The 18,859-nt window shown below is 36.7% G+C and overlaps 1 long non-coding RNA gene across 2 annotated transcripts in view; it reads right to left on the reverse strand.

Annotated features, from left to right (window-relative positions):
• Positions 1-18,652, reverse strand: part of LOC112992359 (uncharacterized) — a 95,418-nt gene extending 76,766 nt beyond the window's left edge. For both annotated transcript variants that reach the window (XR_010385694.1, XR_010385693.1), the window contains exon 1: positions 18,585-18,652. This is a non-coding gene — a long non-coding RNA (uncharacterized LOC112992359). The remainder of the gene's footprint in view (positions 1-18,584) is intronic.
• Positions 18,653-18,859: the final 207 nt, after the last annotated feature.

Raw genomic sequence — 18,859 nt, forward strand, 5'->3', positions numbered from 1 at the left:
CACACTACCCTACTGGGTCTACAAGAATAGTGCATTGCAGATATGATAGCTCAATATGCAGAAGTATAGCTGTATTGCCCCTGAGAAGTAGGATTAACTAGTTCAATAGTACTGATTAACTAGTACTGATGTAGCTATCCACCCTTCAGGACCTCTTTGCATAACACTGCCATGAATCATGCAACCATAACCTCAGAGTTGCAAATACATAATGTAGCCACACACATACCAGAGTCAACATCCCCTCTGTCTTTTTGATTTCCTTTCTACCAGCCCCAGTCCTTCCAAGAAAGTTCTTCCAGGCAGAAGCTACCTAGATTCTTCATTTGGAGGAATCATCTTCCTTCATTCTCAGGCTGCTCAAGCAATCTTTTGAAGGATCTCCCTCTGGATCCTTGAAGCTGGATCTCTCTTTCCTATTTTAAAGACATCCAATATCCATATAAGGTAATCAGATATAAGCCTGTCTTCTTATAATTTAAGACACAAAAGTGCTCAAGCTGTTTCTTCTAATCTGTGCCTGTGGAAAGCCCCAGCCTCTCTCACATCTCGTATTCTGTGGTCCTTTTGCTTTCACCTAGCCTAAAGCTAAACTGACCTAAGCTGCTTGTAATTGTTGATCATATACACTACATTATTACTTATATTTTCATCCTGTTATACCGTCAATGCTTATTTTATACTATTGCCTATAACTTCTTACATCAAATGATAACACAAGAAATACTAGATTTTCAAAGACAGTTAAGAGCAAGTGATATGTCAACATTCCAGACAGTACCTGTCTCTCCTCCAGAAACCTCCTAAACACCTCCCTAGAAGACTTTCTTCCCTCACTCTCCTAGTAGTATCCAATTCTCCTCTTTTTCTCTACCTATTACACTTATTTGACCTCTCACCATCCTAGTCTGGTAAAACTGAGCTGAATTTGCTCTAGGAAGATTGTGCTAGATCATCTTCACTAAGAAATCCCAGGCATCCTCTGACAGAACCTCAAGAAAACAGTATAACCAAGTTGTCTGCTGGTGGTAAAGGCCTTATCAAAGATCAGCTGAAGTCAGTGGGAGTCAACAGATTTCAACAAAATCCTGCTCATTCACACGAGGAAAAAATGCATGCCCTGTCTAGCATGCACAGTCATTATTATATATTCCCCAAACCCCTGGCATTAGCCACTAGCTATTGTACCATTACTATATTTTTAAACTTTTATAAAGGTTCTTCCTAACATCTTTTGCTGCCCTTATTGCAGAGAGATTAACATTAAAATGGCCAGGAGAAGCAGTTTTTCCTGCTCATGCCTGAGTGTTTTGCCAATTGATTTCAACAGCCTATGAAAATGCCAGTGATTAGACAAGTGTAAGCCCCTGTTCTCATATGAAGCTCATTTTAAGATCAAGACCTCAGTCAGTGTAGCCATAGAAATGGCACTTTTATTGTAACATACTAGTATCCAAACTGTTACCATGGAACCCAGTTACAAAGACTTGGACAATCAATTCTGATTATTATAGTTAAATGGTCATGACTTAAATCCTACAAATAGTAAATTTCAGACACATAATCAGACAAAACTTCTATTTAAAGACAGAACAATTTGTGCTAGGCATTCTAATACCAGGGCAGGTCATTCAGGATATAATTGTCCCTAACTGACAATCACACAAGCTGTAAATTTTTTTTTTTTTTAAGCCTACAGCCAAGAGGCATTCAAAAAAGGTAAACTCAACTCCTGCTGTCTTTGGAGACCAAAGAAAATCAAGGAAATTACTTCCAATCTGATCCTGTGCAATCAAATGCTCAGCTGCTTGATATTTCAAAAAGCAAAAACATCAGCACCAACTGGAAGTGGCTTTTGCAAAGTTGCTGGGTTTTTTTTTTTTTCTTATCTCATGGGCAGGTAATAGTACAATTTTCCTGTGTATCTTCATGCAACTAGAAAAAGAGTGAGTTGATTTTGGAATAAAGCAGAAGGAACAGGGAAAGAAGCAAACAGGACATTCCATAGATTTTTAAAATATAGATTTGGTGATTACTAAAAAAACCAAACAAGAATAAAAGGTCATTTTAATTTTTTTCTGGTTTTTCTGACTTCAGGAAGGAGGAGAATAGAGCAAAGCAGCAGACTAAGCAACATAAGTCTTCTCATAACAGATGACACTGAATGTTTTATCAGCAGATACCAAAACGCAGCATCTACAAATCAAACAAAGAACCAAATTTCACGGCTACACCAGGAACATATTTGTTTTGCAGATTCTAATGGGAAAACATGCATACAGAACAGTCCCTCTAGCAGAATAAACACAGCCTTCTCCACTCATGGCCCATGACACATTGGGGCCTAAAGCATAAGCTATATCTATTGCTCATTTGGTCAAACGATGCAAACCATGCAGAAATCGAAACAGTAGGTTGCTCATTTTGTGCCATTGGCCACTGACGTGACACAAATTCGGACAGCATAATCCATTATTGCATGTGCAACAATAGCATGAAGGTGTTTGGTTTGCTGGTGGCAAGGTTTTTTCGTTGAGAAAGTGGGTTTATTTTGCAACCGTTCACGAAGCAGATTCCCACCTTGCTTACATAATTTCTTGAAGGAATACTCTAACAGTTGAGTGCTTCAAGTCCTATTCACCTGGAAAATCTAATCTACGATTAGAAAAAAAATGCACAACAGCATGACCATTATGCCTCTGCAAAGCAAAAAAAGTGCCTGCGGTAAAAAACACCACACTGATTTAAGCACTGCTGTCAACATTTGCTTCTTTCAGGCCCCAAGGACCAATAGACTCTTACAGGGAAGCAAATCTGGGTCTTACAGACAGGCAAAGCTCCTAGTACTGATTATTCACAGTCGGGTCCCCAGGAACTCTTACCACATTTCATATTTTTCAATTTGAAAGAATGTACTACTTATCTTGAAACCTCCTTTCTCCCTGAAATGTAATCCATCAATAAAAATGTAACATCAGCACAAAAAACCCTGCAGAACTGTTTCCCTCTGATTTTCCCCTAAGTGTTCAATAAATTAACATATGACTACCTACCTGAAAAATCATTATCCAACAGTATTGTCCATAAACGTAAAATAATACTATGATGTATAATTGAGCACGGAGCCCTCAGATTACAACATGTTTTTTTCCGAACAGGTTGGAATGCAAACAGAGCAAAAAATAGCTCTGTACTGATGATATAGATGCAGATACCTTAGATATAAATGCAGATACCTTGGATTTTAATGATGAACTACAAAGTTTTTTTCTTGATAACTCTTCAACTTTAAAACTTCAAATCTTTGATCAAAATTGGGGGGGGGGGTTAGAAGAAAAGAAAGGGGAAAGATGGATCTACTTCTCGCCTGTGGCCATTCTTTGTGCAAAGAAAGTATTTTAAAATATTTTTAAAACAACAAAAGGGCCAGAACTCTTGAAGCCTTGTTTCCTACAGTGTTCCCTGATCATCTTTATCAACAGCCCTAATCTTCCTTACAGCCCCTATGATTTATCTCCAGCAGTGAGGGATGTGTGCTGGTTGGGGTGCTGCCAAATGAATGGAAAATGGTTGAGCTCTGCTTGCTGTTCCTGCTATGTCTCTCAATCCACCGATTTTCACAAATCTTGAAGGAATGCAATTATCTTTGAGAAATCTCTCCTTCGAATTTCTTCAAAATAGACCAATTTTTGGAGGAGATGAAGGGAACCAACAGATGGCTTCCTTCAGAAGCTAGGCATTTTAACCACTCATTTACAAAATGAAATGGAGTAGTATGGGTATTATCTTTTTTGCTCATCTGTTCTCAATTTGTTACTGTTTGAGATAGCTAGGCTAGCACCTACTGCAAGATGCAACTTTGCTACCATTACTTGAAGGGGCTTGTCCAGTGCTTTGTGTAGGATAAGTCAAGTTGATAAGCAGTACAAGCAATGGCTTTTCCAGCTGCTGATGAAGACAACAGTTTGGCTGCTAAAGGCAACAGATCCATGTAACCATCCATGAAAAAATGCCTAAAGCATATCTAGGCATTTGAAATCAAATAAAAATAACAGTTTAGATCTATGATTGACCAGGTCAACATACCTCCATCTAACATTCTGTAACTACCACAATTTCTCCAGCATTAGAGTTCTGTAGCAAAAGTAGAATCATAGAATAGGATATGAGAGAGAGGTTCCCCACATGGTGTCTTAGCAAAATAACAGATAATATCTGTTAAAAGCTGAAGAACTTCTACCTAACTTACATGTATGGAAGTAAATATTTCATGATAGGAATTGAAAAATAGCTATCTACTAAAAAAGAGAGCCCCAAACCACTTAATTCAAAATCAGTCACTTCAAAGTTAAAAGAATCTGAATCTTCAGTGTTATCTGGTACACCTTTACTACCCAATTGCACAAATGAATATGGAAGGAACATCCCTCCTCCCTCTGGGCACTTAAATTCTCAGGACTTTTACAAATATAACTTAGGAAATTTAAAAGCATTTCATCTGTTATGCATGGATTTTCACATAATATAGTTATAAAATATAACATTTTGGTAAACTTTGCACAGCTACTCACTTTCATAATACCTGCCATTTTCTTCTAAAGAATCTCATGAGACTATTCTAACAATAAGGTAGGTACTTTTATGAACTTTTATCTAAGAGTAGTAGGAGTATCATAATTGCATACAGACACACCAGTTAGGAACATGGTCCAGTGATATTATGCACAGTAAAAAGAACAAAATTTTCCTCCCAAGGTCTGTGTAAATATAAAAATAATCACTAGTTTGTATAACATTTGTCAGTTCATGTTTGTTTCAAGGAATATGTATAGTTCTTGGTGTTCAAGTGTTCTTGAAATATTTGATATATTAACAAATTTTTGGAGAAGGCAGTCTCAACATAACAGTAGCACTATCTGAAGAGTTGTTACCAGACATAGATCATGCATTTAAGCTGGAAAGGAAGCAGGATATCACCTACAAAAATTATCAAAAGATATGACAAATGTATTGCACTTAAACCTCTCTAAAATGGTAAATCTGAGAAACAAAACATCACATTTTCAAGCACACACATTTAAGCAGATCTAGCCCTCACCTAAGAAATAAGTAGTCCATATTTTTTACATTTCAGCAGCAACTGGACTGATTTGTTATCCATTCAGTAGTTTCAAATATGTATTCCCTTCCACAAAACACTGTGAGAGCAAGGAGATTCTATGGACAGGATCTAAAACTGAGAAGTAAAACTGATTATCAACAGATCAACTTCAGGCCATGCCAAATACTTCTCAGCAGAATTATTGAACTTGCAAGGTCTCACTGCGTTCTGGTTTCTTGCTTTGCATATGAAAGGCCTTCACAAAAGGCTGTTTATGAACAATAGACATTTTCCACACCATGAAGAACAGATGCATTTAAATGAAGTTTTTTTATTGTGAAAGCTAAAGAAAATTGTTAAGAATTAGCTTAGTCAAAGAAAATTAAGTTACAGAAAAATAAACATCTCTTTTACCATGACAGTTCAGATTCCGTGTTTGAGTCCTATCAAGCTGCATGGCCAGAGATAATCTCTCACACTGAAAGACACTAAAAACAACCAATACTCAACATAGACCAGAGGTTTCCTAATTTTTTGGATCCTAGACCTTTGTCAGCCCTCAAAGTTACTCATAAAATTTATAAATGAAGACACTAGAGTGCAAGATGTTGCTTAGGACCACCTGAGACCAGCCCTGAAGACCAGCTACACATACCACAGCTTTGATATAGGTAGTGGTCTGTGCATGACAGACGCCTCTGACAGAAGAAAACGAAGTCCAAGATGACAGTAACCATAATTGGATCAGATACAGATTAAAGTATGAAGCTGAATCAAAATATATGTTCAAGTTTGGATTTGATGTACTGAAATCATAAGATGGTAGTCCAAAGCTACAGCATCATTTTCAAATTTCAAGAGCTTACTTTCAGTTTCTATGACCTTGAGGTGAAATGGTATATGAATATTTGAGTTTTCCTGATTATACTGGCAGTTGAATTCATAATTAAGAAATAGATTCCTTTTATGTTTACAGCTACTAACAACAAATCCTGGGAATTTAGTTCAGCCTTCAAGTTTCAATATTTCCCCATAAAAAAATTTATCATTTTCACAAAATAAAATGTTCCTGTTGAAATAGCAGCATGCAAACACCACTTCAGTCCACAACTGCAGACACTGCATAGCAAGCTCACTTAATAAAAAAATGCCTAGTCTGAGTTAAATTTTCATTGGAATTATTTGTACCTCAGAATAATGAGGACATTAGCAAAATGGCTCAGTCAGACCTTCCAAAACTCACTTCTCTAAATTGCTTCAACTTAACCACATTCTAAACAATAAAACTCAGCAGCTATAATCTAAATCATACACTTACCAGTTTTTTTTCCACAAGCCTTGAAGCCTAAAAGTTACCATGGAAACAAATTCTACATTTGCACAAATTGAAAGAGCCCGTTAAAAACAAAACTAAAAAAGATTAACTCATTGCTAACTATATCTCATTCAAATTATAAACATGACAATGGCTAACCAGTTTGCAAGCAGTCAAGATAATGAGGATAATACTAAAACTACTCAGTGGTCCAAAATAGCATGGCACTCATAAGAATTTCTAAAATGAAAATAAAGAAACCACCATACTGTTTCTTACAAAGAAGCATTTTTACAGTGTATTTACAACATGTCATTGTAACTGTTAATGTGCGATAAAAAGTGCCACTAGGCCACAAATCATCCTATAACCTAAGCGGCAGCAGAATTGCTGCCTGAAGCTTTAGATTGAAGCACTATATACTCAGTCTTGCCTGCATCAGAGATTTGCGAATGATTTAACCTCTCATAGCTTTGATTTGCTATCTGTAAAATGGGGAAGATTATGTTTGTGATACTAGATAATACTCAGGGAAAGATACTGCTTACATCTATCTGCATGGCTACCTAAGAAAAGTTAAGTAGAACGTATAATTGCCATATTGTGCTACATACAGATGTATTTCATGAGGGTTGTCTGACCCTTTACAGTACAAAAAATGCAGCAACTCCCCAGATCATCTCCTATACCTCTAGAGGTGAACAGATGCATCTCCTGAAATCTGTTTCTTACCAAGACCTGATACATTTCAGATTATACATGGCCTAAAAGAATATGAAAATTCAAAGCACAGGGCCAGAAGCCAAGAACATGTGCAACTGCGGATCAGCTATTCTCATTTGACCTATGTCCATGTAAGGATGTTGGATGAATTAGGACTAGAGTTCTCATTAGTCCAGAAATCCTTCTCTGACCCAAAAGAGGAGAGAGAAGAAAATTTAGAAAAGGTTCTGATATGGGAATTTGATCTCAGTCTCCTGCTTCTGGGCGTTATAATTCTCAGACCATTGCAGACTGGAGAGCATTATCCTCCCATTCAGTCTGACATCTAATTTATCTTTTAAAACCCTCATCATTCATTTTTGAAGTTTGCCTTTACCTAGTTTAGTCACTGTATTGATCTTATATATTGTGTCTTCTGAGAATGCCAGTACTGATAATGGTTTATGTCATGTGAACTCCTGTCAATTATAAACTAGTTTCAAAGCACTCATGATGCTGAACAACATCAGGTAGTAACTGTTCTCAACCTAAGCCAGATTTGAAAGCACTGTACAACAGAGGTTTGCCACCTTTGTTTCACTAGGTACTTCCAAAAGATCTTTGAGAGGTAACATATCATTCAGGCACATTTAAGATGTACAGGCACATTAGCTTCTTTTAGTTCTACTCAAAAATAAATAGGGCTGCAGTGAGGTCTTAAACCTTCAAGCTCTTATTCTTATTGCAGGTTCTGTGCAAGCACTGAGACTATCTCTATGAATTTGGACCACTCATATGAGCAAGGGTGTGTAAAATTAAACCTATTGTTCAATGTAATTTTCTTCTTTTGCCCTAAAATGTTAAAAGAATTTCTCCCAGACAAAAACTAAGATGGTAGACTATATGCTATATTGGGCTTTGCAGAGACCAACCATAATCACAAATGTCAAATTTCCTAGCACAATCTGCATTCAAATTTCCTAGCAATAACATTCAGTGCTCTGACTCACAGGTATATTTCAATATTTTCAGATGAGAAAAATGAGACTGCTTATGTGGCTTCACGACGTTCTCCCAATTTTTGACTAGCTACTGTGCTCTGGTCATTGAAGAAAAGTCTGTGATAGGGCTTAAGAAGTAAAAGGAACCTTTTAGCATTAAAAGAAATAACATACTTTAAAGAGAAGAGAAAGAAAACTGAATGTTTCTCAAAAGATACAGCATAGAACAGACTGATTAACCAAAACCATCTAAGTCAGAATATTCCAAGGGTGTCACATGTCAGCCAGAATTTTAAGGGACAAGATCACTTTACATCTTTCACTGCTAAAAAAAGCATATGGTAATTATCATTAAAATTTTTCAGTCTCTGATGCAATCTTCTTTTGTTAATCTTTGAATCATCTCTTTATCGTTCTTCTCAGTCTATTCTCCTGTTGTCGTTTGATCACCTGCAACTCCATTCTCCCTGAGGTCAGACACTCAACACCTATTTTTTCCTACCTCTTCTGTCGAACAGACAAAAGAAACAGGAAAATCTTCAATGATCATTGCTTCTATAAAGTGACTACTTTGCAATTTCGAAAGCATTACTGCTTTTAAAGACTGCTTTTTCACATAACAACAGAATGCACACATTTGATTCAACATTAAATTAAAATCATATGCTTTAGCAATTCAAAGTCATTCACATTGTGCCCCACTATCTGCCATGACAATTGATATGTTCTATCTAGAAACAATTATACATACAAGATTACAATGCTATTTTTAAAAAGCTATTTTAGAATAATCATCCAGAGTCAACATGGCATTTGATTTTTCTAACATACACACAAATCTCTGCCAGTTTTTGACTATAGCCTTGCAGTTTCCTCAGGCTGATTTATAGATGTATCCCCTTCAGTAGGCCTCTGTGGTGTTTCTTGAGATTTTGTTTCACCTTTACTTCGGACTCACTCATTTTCCCAGTAAAAATCATCTCTAATAGGATTAGCACATGTGTGTTCCACATAGCTGGATTTTATCTACAAACACTTTACTGTGATTTCAGTTAAAAAAATTATAAACATACTCTGGCGCACAAGTTAAACAATAAAGTTTCCATTCAGGATACTATAATCATTTAGTACACCGCTGTCTGAGAATTTTCTACAAATGATTCTTCAGAATACAGAAAATGCATTATTTGGGAGTGGGGGAGGTAGAGGCTTTAGTGTTTTTTTTGGTTGGGTTCTTATTAATAAAAGAGCTCTGTCCAGAAGCTTGACATTTTAGACCTGTGATCTTTTCATGTCACGTGATCTTCACACAAACCCTTGCATACTCACCCCTTTTACATATCGCAGATTCTTTCTTACAGATTTCACTACTGCTTTCCTTCTACATCTAAGTTTGTAGAAGACTAACCCAGACTATAGTAGTCTTGCCTTGTTTCCTAAGTTCAGGACTTGTCTGATCATGTTCTATAATCCAGAAAATTCCAGATTTAAGTTTAAACCAGGATGTTCCAAGAATCTTTTTTCTAGTACTAGATTTCTATCCCCCTGCTGCAACCTGATTTTACAAGCAAATATTTTACATCTAACATATCACATCTGTTAATGCGAGAAAACTGAGGCATTTATGGGTTTCATGTTTTGTGACACCTCTCTCAAATGTTTGGACATGGGAGATACTTTCTATGGTCTTGCACACATCTGAAAACATGTTCAGTCAAGTGAATTGCTATATATTTCTATCTCCTGAAAACTGTCTTTTTGTCCAGGCTGATCTGAAGTCAACTAACTTCTGGCCAGCTTCCTCTCTTTACTATACATAATTAACTCTATCAACATATGGAAAGCATCATAGACTATAACATCTTCTAATCTCTCAGCAATCAGACAATAACTAAAGAGGACATTAGCATCAAGAAACAGTTTCTCAAACAAAGACTGAGCCATCACTTGTTTGAGGACTGCTGACAGCTTGCCCTCATTTAAACAGGCATTAGCAAACCCTTCCAACAATAGGCCCAAGTCTATCCCCCACTTCTTTTCTACAGCTACATAAGGCACACAGATCTCATATTCAGCTGGTTATGCAGATATTCTTAGCACATCTGAAACTGCCAGTCAGGACACAAGAAAAAACTCAATTAGGGTAGGCTCTGCATTGACATGCTTCTGCCTCAGTATCCTTAAATTGCTGCAGAGACCATTCTATAACCATTCAAATTGTATCTACAGACAAAATTGAAATAGTTTCTCTCCTTTAAATCTAATCTACTCTACTACTAGAATACCTGTTTTAAAATTATGTCCTTACTTCCGTAAGGCCTTCCACATTTTAGTATTCCCTTCCTAGGGGAAAAGCATCCACTAGACTTAACACACACACACACACACACACTTTAATCAGTAAAAACATAATAAAACTGGAGAAGAAATTGAACCACAAAAAAGTTGCGAGGAAAAACAGATAAATCAATCTTACAAATATGAATACAACCCTAGAATTATTGATTGAACTGGGCTATTTTTGTTGCTATCCTGTGAAATGTGTAACCAGGGCCAGATTTTTACCTTTGCATTTTTAGCAGTCTTATCTGCACTGTTGTTTTCCCAGGCTAGTACAAACATTGCATAAACCCTTGTTTATATGGTAAATAGGCTCTTTCTGGTTACCTAGGCAAGATGCAAACCATTTTCTATGCACTGAATAGAAAATTAAACATCTAAAAATGCAAATGTGGGGAAAAGGACAGCTAAGGTTTTATGCCAGAATATATGATTCATATTTAACATCCACTATTTCCTGTCAAATTTTAAAGCAATGCCAGGGAACAGTATTTAATATAATTTAATTTTTAACTCCTATGCTAATTGTCAGTGACCTTCGAACTCTGAAAGTAGTGCTACTTTCCATGTGGCAAATGTAATTATGGAATTTGATTTCCTATACATTGTAAGCAATGAAACTGCTTTAATTGACACTGATATATATTTGTAATAAATTCTGTGCAAATGAAAAATCAATGCCAATTTTAGTTCCCTGGATGCTATTTTTATTGAACAACTGGTTATTTCTTTCAAATTAGAGATATGCAGAAGCAAATCTTTTGCAGAATGCACAATATATGTTTTAAATCCCAGTGTAGTCTGCGTGCATGTCATTTATGATCAAAGCTTGCATGTCTCTCACACTTATGCACACACACAAAGACAAATCCCATCAGATCTAGGCTGCCTTTATGAGATTTTGCTTCTAGCTGATTTTTGATTGATTGCCAAGCACTCTTCACAACGACTAAGTGGGATAGCATTGTATTATCTGATATCAACGTTGCAGTGCACCACAGAGATTCAATACAGGGATACAAGAGAAGCTAAAAGCAGGATTATTCATTTGATTTTTTTTTAATTTTTATATGGTAATCTAGATTTAGCAAACTTTACCAGCCTGTTGTGCTTACAAATAAATACTTGGCAAATGTTGCTAATTTCTTTCTTATTTTGCCATTTCTTTGTCCACACACCCATTGATTAAATGTTAGAAAGCAAACTACAAATACCTAAAGTAAAATTACAGCTTCACATAAAGAAGGGTCTTTTTGTTTGGGGTTAATCAAAATACTCTGTCATTTGGAAACACGTTCTTTGTGAATTCAAGTAAATTTAAGAGTAGGGTTTGAAATGGTCACAATAGCTGCTGTGAGGATTGAAAGGTGATCTTTAAAGGTTTCATTCCCCAAAACCCATAGCAAACTGGCTTGTGGGAAATATTTTTCTTTTGTAATAAATTGGTGCCTCAATTTTGCGCTAAAAGTAAAAAGAATATATTTTGAAATGACCTTTAAGTTCTAATGGTGGTAACCATATAAGCTACATAGTAAAAATGTACCGAGAAACAATGAACAGAACACTCACAGCTCAAAGGTCTTGCTCTCACACACAGCAGAGGGCCACATCTGATCTCAGTGGTTTATCCTGCTGTGACCTCATAAACTTCATTAAGCTTCAGTCCTTCATATAAACACAAATGAATACATAAACAGAAAGCAAAGAGTTGCACAGATTTTACACTAGGAAGAGTGGAAGAAGTCTTAATCAGCAAGCACCCAGCTACTGCACCAATTCTGTTGTCAAAACCTCCTATTTGTTCACACTATACTCCTTAGCAAGAGAGCTTAGTTATATCACAACTGCAAAGCAGCAAAAAACAGGGCAATAGTATAAAATATTGGGGAAATTCTGTCTTTCAGAGAAAAAGCATTTCTCACCTGTAATAAGAACACAACGTGACCTAATTTTTTTCTTTCTAAACCGAAAGAATGTTTTTCCTTCCTTTAAACTCAAAGCACTAAACCATCTCAGCCCTTCACAATTGTTCCTTTTTGCTCCATGTCAAGTTTTATACCTGAACTCTGCTCTTTCCTGGACCCTCCCGTAGCAGCACTAGTCAGTCACCAGGATGTATCTAGGACTTGCACTCCATAGTGAGAACTGTTACCACTACTCTCTCTCAAGGCTCTTTTCAGCATGCTGGGTCTGGGGAGAAGGGAGAATAGATAAAAAATAGACTTAACTTCAAGACATAATTGATTTCTGCTAGCTTGCAAAAAGCAGCAGATTTTTTGTAATCATTTTAAGCAACTGCTCATGAATTAATCACCTTCAAAAATAAAAGTATGAGAAGAAAACTTGTGATCTAGAATTTGTAAATGCAACAGAGGCCCAACAGAATCCAGCATACCTGTATTTATACTTCATTCAGGAAACAAACCTTCAACATTGTAACTTGTTTCTGATGTAGCCTAAAAGCACATTATTTTACTAAAGCTTACTGATGCCTGTAAGGTCCTTTTACCTACAGATACATCAAACGTGGTGAAATAATGCAACACTAATCTGTAAGACTTTTTTCCATAATAGATGTTTTTTTCTCCCTAAATCAATTCAAAGGCTAATTGGGGTGGAAGGTGACTATCTCTAGTGGTTATAAATACATTTGCATTGCTATCAATCTTTTACACGACCGATGTTTAACGAGGCCGAACAAGAGCTCAGTCTAGCCTTAGAGCCAGTAAACTCGACGCAAACATATAGCCAATGCTGCCATCAAGCGGCAAAACTTAACAGTTGCAATACTGGTCGTATTTGCCAGTTCTGACTTACTGGCATATACTTCCCAATATGTACACAAATAAAAGGAAGAGCACAAAAAATAGAGGGAAGGGATGCAAGACTCTTTTTGGACAAGTTCATATTTTTCCCTATGGATTCTAGTGTCCCACCAGCTCTTCCAGGGTGTGGGTACTGTTGTCTACCATCCCTCAGCTCTGTTGACCAGCTGAAACTCAATCCACTGCCAGCTACCACATTCAGGGTTGTGACAAAGAGCAGCAAACACCCCATGACTAATAAATTCATACAAGCCTAACCCCAAGACCTAGACAGACCACCAAAGATTATTCATTCCTGTGTTCCCTGGACCAAAATCTACAGCCAGATCTTCTAAACCACCCTAAAACATCAGTAAGCACATTTCAGCCTCCTGCCAAGCAAAGGGTCTTTTGTCACTTTCTGAAATAAGTTTGCCCACATATACAACCTAGAAAAATAAAAACACTTTGCAGTTATAGTGGGCATGTAATTCAGGGTGTTCAATATACTACGTAAGTCCTAGGGGCCAGAAAGAGACAAGGACCCGTTGTATCTGAAGAGCTCACACTCACGATGCTCATCACCTGACCATCTCCAAACACTTCACAGGCAAGGCTATTCACAATATTCCTGAGAGCTGGGTAAAACAGGATATCCAAAAAAATAAGAGTCTGATTTACCCTCCAACAAAACCAGCACTTGTCTGAAAGAGATAAGTCTCTCCTTAGACAATTAACTTGACTCAACATTTTTGGGCTCAAGCAGGTGTTTAAATACATTTTTACAGCTTTTGTCTCATGAATAGAAATAAAGAGGTGTGGGACAGAAAGTAACTGCTTTACTGGCAGAAGTTATTTGAGGAAAGAGCTTTCTTTTTATTTGATTTGTCTGTGAAGCAGTCAGATTATCTAAGTATGCTCAGAGACCCCTTCCTCCATGCATTATTTCTGCATGGACAGCTTCCAAAGTGTTGAAGAAGGGTGATCTAAACCAGTTCTTGTGTACATGTGCAACTTTTACTCATCACCAGCCAGACTGTTACAAGCATTAGCCACTAAAGTGCCATTTATAGTGAATGGCAAATTAACTATTACACCGTTGAAGAAATGAAAGAATAAGAAACCACCACAATCTCTTTCAAGTTACAGTATTACTAGGTGCTCTCCAGAGCTTTACAAGCAGAAACTCAGAGTAGCCAATGGCTGATTTGATAGAAGACTGGGTTTACTGAAGCCAGCTATTACGACTCCAGAGTTTTGCTTTCATGTGCCTAATGTTGCAGTAAACAGTTCATAAACTGTAAGTAATGATGCTAAGGCAGCAGGCAAGAAACTTGTGTTCTATCCATCCCTTTATTACTGAGCTTTTGTATGCACAGTGTCACAAAGCAATATATTTCCACTGTAAATATTAATGCCATAGCATGGTACTTTACATGGCAAGTAAAGGCAAGTCATTATGCCAATGAATATACAAGCTAAAATGAGAACTGAAATAGAAGGGGAAGCCTAGGGGAAAATGGCATCATGAAGACAAAATGCACAAAATAAAGTTAGAATCAGTTACAGGCACGTATGCATAACGTTAGTTAATAGCACTTTCGTTAATTACAGCATTAACTTATATTGTTGTTTAAAGGGAATTAGAGATACACTTGTCAGATGATTGGAAAAAGAAAGGTCTTGAGGAAGCATTTTAAATACAAGTCACAATTCACTCTGGCAAAAAAGAAGTGCAGAATAAAACTTCCATTTAGGAAGCCTGTGGATGAACAGGGAATGAACATTTAAAAAAAAAAAAACCCTCACGTTCAAATGTGATGCATATGCTGTAGCATCAGTATTTTTCCCTTCCAGTGTTCCAAGATCACAGCTGGAACCAGCTGGTGTCACACTGACATTTTTAATTTCTGCCTCAAGTATTTTTAAACAGACATGTATGTAACTGGGAGAAGGATAATTGAACAGCCTACATCTTATCATGTGTTAGTTGCTCAGAAATAGAGACCTTCAGTGTTTACTGAAAATTGATTTAAGTTCCAACAGTTACCAGTTGAGGACAAATTTAGCTACAGATAAAAGATGCCAAATGGTAAAACTGGTATTCCAAAGGGAAAGAGGATGGCAATTGTCTGTTCCAGATTTTCCTTGACATCAATAAATATTGCAATACATTATCAACAACAAACTAAAATCAAAGATAAATATGAAAAAGGAAGCAGCACTATATATTGTTAACAATATATATATAATAATACATAACACTAGCTAATGTGCCAGTGCAACCAAAACTACAACCAGAACCCATCAATACAACTAATGCTGCAGCTGTTACTGAATTTCACCACCACTGCTATGCTATAGCACTAGAGGGGAAATCTGTGAAATCAGGCCCTGGCATTGTAATCAGGCATTGCTAAACTTGTTCAGTGACAGTCTACAGCCAATTTCTAAAACACTAGTAGCAACAGCATCTAGGCCCTAAAGCTTTCATTCTTAGCATACTGGAATTGCACCTGTGGTAAGCAGAGTAGGATGTTTTACAGGGGGAAAAACTATCCCAGGTCAAGTGGTAACATTTTATGAACTTGCATACTGAGAATCAGTCTTTGAAGTTTTAAGATTACTGCACAGAACTGACTTCTTCCATATAGTAGGACAAAGGTACATTTTCAAAAGTTAAAAAAGCTTGTTTTTGACAAGGGCTGCTGAACTAATCGAGGAAGATTAACAGCATGATTTTCCAAGTATCTAGTGTCTAAAGAGGTACACGACTCTCAGTCAACTCATCGTAGAACATGAAAGTCTGCGTCACAGGATACTGTGGATATATGCAGATGTTTAAGTTCAAAAAGTAATCAAATTAATGGAAGAAAAGAATCCATCAAGGATATTAAACAGACAAACAGCACATGGAAGTAGCAGCTCAGGAAGTCCCTGAACTGCAGAATGCTGAACAAGGAGAGTACTGGGGAAAGTATTACTATATGCTTTCCTCCTCTTGTATTCTCCTGAGGCATCTGATAGTGATCACTGCTGGAGACAGGATACTCTGCTAAATAAATATTTGGTCTGCTGCAGTATGGCTGTTCTCAGAGTGAGATTTTCAAAACACTTCTGTTTTCACTCTTAAATTAAGCACATTTGAAAAATCACAGAAATTCCTTAGCAATGTCCCTGTCACCACCTGTCTATGTTGAGACTGCTTAGGGTTTCTGCTAAGCCATCCTAGTTTAAGTACACTTCATTAAAAGCCTGACAGCTGTTGGGCCAGACAACTCTTGTATCCCCACATGAACCACTGACTAGAAGTGGTTTGCTGAGTTTCCACGCAGGCTGAATTTTTCCACATTTAACTCTGCACCTTCCTTTATAGGTTATGATGGTTCACTGCTGCGTTGCTCTTTAACTTACAGTAGTGTCCTTGCTGCAGAAAAGGTGCAAACATAGCCTCTGTGAATACCATAAACTAATATTTTACTTATGCTAATATTCAAACTATGAGATGCTTGAATTTAAACCACTGAAGCACTTCAGCATTCATAAAGATTTTTTAATAAATGAGTAGTTTTAAGTAAAAAATTAGAACTATTTTTTTTTTTTTTTTTTAAGTTGGATCTGCAAGCAACATTCAGAAGAAAGCAAGCCAGTTTTTGTCACATGGAAAGATCATCCACATGGAATCTGATGCAGTTTTTCTGCTGAATCAGACCCTAATTTATGTCATATTTTATCCAGCAGAAATGCCCCAGTTTTGTAATATGTTACCATCTATTAAAACAAAATTGGAATCTTTTCAGTCCAACAGCTTGCCTTAAAAGACTCTTATAGGCAGGTTTGACCTTTACACTATGAATTTCATTTCATTGTAAGCTCTTACATTTATATTACTGCTTAACATGAACTCTCACTGAAATGTGACCTGACAATTTCTATCTATATTTATTCATGCTAAGCTTCTGCTTAACAACCATCAGGCTAAAAGTGTAGAATAGTTACTGGAGAAATATTATTTCCTGATATTTCAGACCATGAAGGTCATATCAGCTTCACACAAAGGGAAACAAAATGTTTCTTGTTTTTCCATTGTCATACCATTTACATTCCTTGTTTTAGTCACCTGGAGTATGGTGTTTGCCAGAATCGCTTTTTTCCTGACCCTCTTCCCTCCGCTCCGCCACGTAAGTCACCTATATTGTTTATCATTAGCACTTGCACCACCAAGTACTCAGATTCAAACCCATACTTGCAAACTGCTAAGAAAAAAAGTCTCAGTCTTGTCCGAGTTTTATTCATGTGTATTTATCCCCTTGGAAAATAATTTTACCTTTCTGAAGCCTGCACGCAAAGAAAGGACCCCAAAGATCTGTGAGCTGTTAGCTTGGTGTTCTTATTAAAGTTGATCAATAAGAATATCTATACAAGTCTAGTTCCATGATAAAAGACTTGTGGTCGATTCCTAATTCAGTTTTATCTGGACACCAGTTTCTCAGTTTCTAGCTGGTCATTAGTATACAGTGACTATAGCTACTGTGCTAACTTCTGTATTACACATTTGTACATTAGACTTGCACAAGTATTTGGAAGGCTCAGAATAATGGATAATGCTATTATGAAAAGACCTCTACTACGATTTTCATTTTTTTCTAGTCAAGAACATCAATTACTTTTTCTTTAAGATAGGTAACTGTATATAGAAATATGCAGATGTAGTTATTTGTGCCTTGCAATTATGTTTCCACCAGAAATGTTCACAGAAAACATTTTGCTGTACTACTTAAAACAATATACTTTCAATAAAATGTAAAAACCTACAAATATTTATAGTTTTTAAAAAATGCACGCAGAGTCTTTTTCATAGGCTGGTTATGAGAGACACCTACTGAACACTCATAGGGCATCAACATTTACAGGAGTTTAACATACTGGATAACTTGTGTATTAAAGCAGTGTTTTTTAGCTATGAATTGAAGCATTTTCTGAAATACTTATTCTATTGTTCACCTGATTACATGTATTTTATTTGGAAAGCACCTTAGCAATCTTACTTATAAAGCATCTATACTCTTCAGAACTTGCAAACATCCATGCTATGTGATAGCACTGTAGCGCACCTGGAATAAAGTATTTTAGCACCCAGAGCAGGAAGTCTGTTAAAAAAAACAAAGGACATAACCCTGTAGAAAAAAAACTGTAATTCAGCAGCAGTTTTATGTCTGCACAGGTAGTACAAGAACTTTTAGCCCAGGGCTCCTTCACTCTCAGTAGCTCCATATCTCTGATCCTAGACAGCCCAACTCGCCTCTCACAAGAATCCTTACCTCTGTGCTTCTGCCTTCACATAAGGGATTACCTCTACCAAGAGGTAGGAAATTTACCAGCTATGCAGTTAGCCTGGGAAAGAGAGGGAAACAGATGTGCATTACCAAAGGGTGAAAGTTATACAAAAGCTTACTGTCAAAGTATTATGTTTGTACAGGGGTAGAGAGCAGCTGAGGCATAATTATACATGTGAAAACATGAACTTGATAGAAACAACTTCAGCACTAACAGCAACACACTAACAGCAATACAATCTAAGTGTGCCAGTTGTATC

This window comes from Dromaius novaehollandiae, chromosome W (assembly GCF_036370855.1).
Source record: "Dromaius novaehollandiae isolate bDroNov1 chromosome W, bDroNov1.hap1, whole genome shotgun sequence".
NCBI classification, from domain to species: domain Eukaryota; kingdom Metazoa; phylum Chordata; class Aves; order Casuariiformes; family Dromaiidae; genus Dromaius; species Dromaius novaehollandiae.